Source organism: Triticum urartu, chromosome 1 (genome assembly GCF_003073215.2).
Source record: "Triticum urartu cultivar G1812 chromosome 1, Tu2.1, whole genome shotgun sequence".
Taxonomy (NCBI): domain Eukaryota; kingdom Viridiplantae; phylum Streptophyta; class Magnoliopsida; order Poales; family Poaceae; genus Triticum; species Triticum urartu.
In genome coordinates this window covers 535,805,930-535,810,252 of record NC_053022.1, presented here as the reverse complement: position 1 = coordinate 535,810,252, position 4,323 = coordinate 535,805,930, and positions in this window count along the sequence as shown.

Below are 4,323 nucleotides of genomic sequence, written 5' to 3'. Positions count from 1 at the left end.
TCGATGTCCCATGAACACGGTTTTCGAAGACCCGGGATCTCTATCTAGCTGGTGATACGTTGTGTCATCCATGCACCTTACGCATCCAGAAAATCCGTGGACTACCTGCCCCGTGAGATATCCGTAACCGAGATAGTCGTGCACCGTCGTGAGCAGTGCGGCTCTCATAGGGAAATATTCTTTCTCTGCGGCGTCCCACGTATTGGCTGGCGTTTTCCACAGCGTGTCTAGCTCCTCCTTCAGCAGCCCCAGATACAGATTGATGTCGTTCCCTGGTTGTTTCGGCCCTTCAATTAGCATACTCATGTGAATGTACTTCCTCTTCATGCACAACCAGGGGGGAAGGTTGTACATCCACACAAACACAGGCCAGGTGCTATGTGTGCTTCTCTGGCTGCCAAACGGATCGACTCCATCGGTGCTCGCGCCCAGCACGATGTTCCTTGGATCCTTCTCAAATTCTGGGTATTCGAAGTTCAACGCTTGCCACTGGCTCGCATCCTTAGGGTGACTCAGCATCTTGTCTTTTTTATTTATCTCCGGATCATTTCCGTCATCTTCCCGCTTCTTTTCCTCCCTATCCGCGTGCCAACGCAGGAGCTTTGCTACCTTAGGGTCCGCGAAATACCGCTGCAGACGAGGAGTGATCGGAAAGTACCACACCGATTTTCGAGGAGCTTTCTTCCTCTTCTTGTATCGAGTGACGCCACACACCGGACATATGGTAGACTCCGCGTGCTCGTCCCGATAAATGATACAATTGTTCATGCACACATGGTATTTCACGTGCGGTAAATCCAGAGGACACACGATTTTCTTCGCCTCCTCGAAACTGGTCGGGCACTTGTTCCCCTTGGGAAGACGTTCGTGCCAGAATGATATGTTCTCGTCGAAGCATGCGTCGGTCATTTTGTATTTTACCTTCATCTCCAGAGCCATGAGCGTTACTTTCAGGCGGGTATCCTCGGGCCTGCATCCTTCATACAATGGAGTAACCGCGTCTATCTCCAGTTGATCCAGCTTGGCTTTCTCTCGGGCGGCAGCTCTTGCGTTATCCGTCTGCTTGAGAAGCAGCTCTTGAATATGAGGGTCCTGCACCCAGCCTCCATCGTCGTCTGCTCCGGCATCTTCATCTTCATGATCATGCCCTTCGTCTTGATCTTCCTCATCATCATGTACGACATCTTCTACATGATGATTGTGTACAGCATCACCGTCGTGATCATGTCCTGGAGATTCTTCGCCTTCTCGCCCGCCCTCGCCGCGGTGGTACTTGTCTTGTTGCCCTTCCTCATTTCTTGTCCGGCCCCCATGGACGACTTCGTAGTCATCTTCATCACCTTACCACCGATAGCCATTCATGAAACCACGCAAGAGCAGGTGGTCCCGCACCTGCCCGGAATCCGGGTCCGCAATAAGGCTCTTCAGCTTGCATCTTCGACACGGACATCTTATCTCCGTCTCGTTCTTTTGAAGCATCTCGGCCTTCGCGGAGCTAAAAAACCTATTCACGATGCCTTCAGTCATCGTGCGGACCATGGTCGCCTGCGGGGTAGAGCAAAACGATATTTTAGAACCAAGAAAAAATTTGGCATGACCTTACCTAAAAATAGGACCAAAAAGAATGCATAGTGCCAAAATTCTCGCCGAAACGGAAATGAATCAAAACATTCCGGCAAAATATTGGCAACTATCGCATTTCAAATACCGGTACCTTCAAACACAAACATATATGCAACACCACAAACACATGCAACACCACAAACATACATAGATCTAGTTAGGCCACAAAAAGTGCATGTGCACGTTGTTGGAGCGAGCTAGGGAGAAAAAAAAGTAGATCTATATCATGAAGATAGCTTTCCCCTTACTTACCTATCAAAAAAAGGTAATTTCACCACTTAATTTTGATGAATCTATGATGGAAATGAGGTGAGGAGGAGGAGGCAGCCGAAAGCTTGGAGAAGGAGGTGGAGGGAATGAAGTGGGGAAAGTGAGTGGGTAGGTGTGGGGCTGTCTAAAATATCTTGTTGGGGTCCCAGGTTACTAATGGCGCACCACCAGCAAATGCGCCATTAGTAACCCTGGTTACTAATGGCGCACCGACAGGTGATGCGCCATTAGTAGTTTTGCAAAAAAGTAATAAATAAATAAATATATATACTAATGGCGCACCGGGTAATAGTGCGCCATTACTAGTTTAAACTAGTAATGGCGCACTGTGAAACGGTGCGCTATTAGTAGTTTTGCAAAAGAAAAGAATAATTTTTTTTACAGTAATGGCGCACTGTCTGCCTGGTGCGCCATTACTAGTTAGAACTAGTAATGGCGCACTTCGACCTGATGCGCCATTAGTTTGTATGGAAAAATGGGAAAAAAATTAATACTAGTGGCGCACCCTATTTCTGGTGCACCATTAGTATGGAGACACTAATGACGCATCACCAACCGGTGCGCCATTAGTATATAGTAGTGGCGCACTGCTTTCATGATGCGCCATTAGTATCAATCCTATGTATAGCCCTTTCCTAGTAGTGATGGCTCCGAGTGATGCATGCATTATGGGGACCTTGGATTTGAGGTGCCACCATTTGGTTCACCAGGAAATTAATCAACCAATCGTTTCGTACAATCAAACGGTGCTGTGTGATGAACTAGTACTAACACCATAACATTTTATACTACGAGGTACACTTTATGGCAAGTATTCTCGATCTGTGCATATATCAAATCAAGACCAATTACTGGCCAGGTTCGGAGAAAAGGAGCTGGAACCGTTGAGAAATCAATCACTGAATTATTAGTCGGTAAGCTCATTCACCACCAAAATGATTCCCTTTCTATTGCATGCATCATTGTTAATAAAACCGTCAGCAAAAGCAAGCAACCCTGTTGTGAAAACATGTGCATTTATTTCCATTCAAATATGTCAATAGCAAGAGAACTTCAGAGGTAGAAGAAAACAAAGTAAAGGATCTCATAACAGTTGCACAATGTTCTTCTATATGACATCATAGAACCCAAATCAAATCACTTACCTTAATCAACCAGTACTATACACCGAATCAATTCTGTGAACAAGCAAGAGATAGCCTAAAGAAACAGTACTGTGCTAGCTAGCTGGCACTACCATGAAAATGGCAGCCTAGATTGGGTGGGCTAGCTAGGCTGCCAGCTTAATTAATTAGTGCACGGCTTGGTTTAATTTATTAATTTCCATGCATGCATGACTTGAACAACAAGCTCTCCTCCGGCCATTGTATACCAAACGAATCAATCATGCGTGTTACTCATGCACGACAAGTGCACATCACGCCATCCGTTGCGACGCCAACGGCCTAGTGCACCTGCACATGCATGCACCTCTCCATAATTCTCCTTAAAAATAACTCGAATTCATGATTAACTGTTAAAGTTGATATGTCCTCATCGAGACTATGATCCATGGAGTATTGTATCCTTATATCTGTGTGTGTGATTAGTCTAGCTCTGCCCTTGATGCTTGCATAACTTCAAAGGGGAGCCAGAGCCAGAGTCGGACGACAAGATGCTTAGGGCATCTCCAGCCGCGCCCCCAAAAAAGCCTCCCAGGCGTGTTTTCGTCCGCCGGCGCCAAAAAATCGGTACAGTCGCGCCCTCAAGAGCCCAATTTTCGCCGGCTAGGGCTGAAATTGGCGCCGGCGGACCCAACCCGAACCCGGCGCGCTGGGGGTCGCTCGGGGGCGCCGGGCGAATCGTTTTTGGCGCGAAGAGCCGTGGGTCCGCCGCGCCAGCGACTCTACTCTCTTCTCGCAACTTCGTCGTCCTCATCGCCTCGTTTCCTGCGGCGAATCAATACCAAAGCTGCCGCGCGCTGCCGCGCCGGTCAGCCTTCATTGGTGCCTCACGGGCGGCGCAGTGAAGGCTGGGCGACGCGTCCCTCGGCCGCCACGCACTCACGCCACACGTAACGCGCCGGCCAAGCCTACCACGCGGCGTCTTCGCCTATAAAAGCCGACTGCAAGCGCGCCGGAGGGACTCACCCCGATCATCCACCGACGACGCGCTCATTTCTCCCCCTTTCCTCCTCTCGCCGTCACCAGTTGAGAAAGCATGGCCGAGCGTTTCCCAGGCAACGGCGCGGCGGCGAACGGATTCGGGAGCCGTCATCTGCACGAGGACGAGGCTCGCCTCCTTTTCGAGGCCGAGTATCCGGTCCCGCCGGACATGCGGGTGCCCGGGGCGTGGAGGATCAGCGTCGGCGGCGTGCCGGTGCCCCCGGTACCCACCGGCGCGACGCGGCGCGCGGAGATCGCACGCATCCGCTCGTCCCTGCCGCGTGCG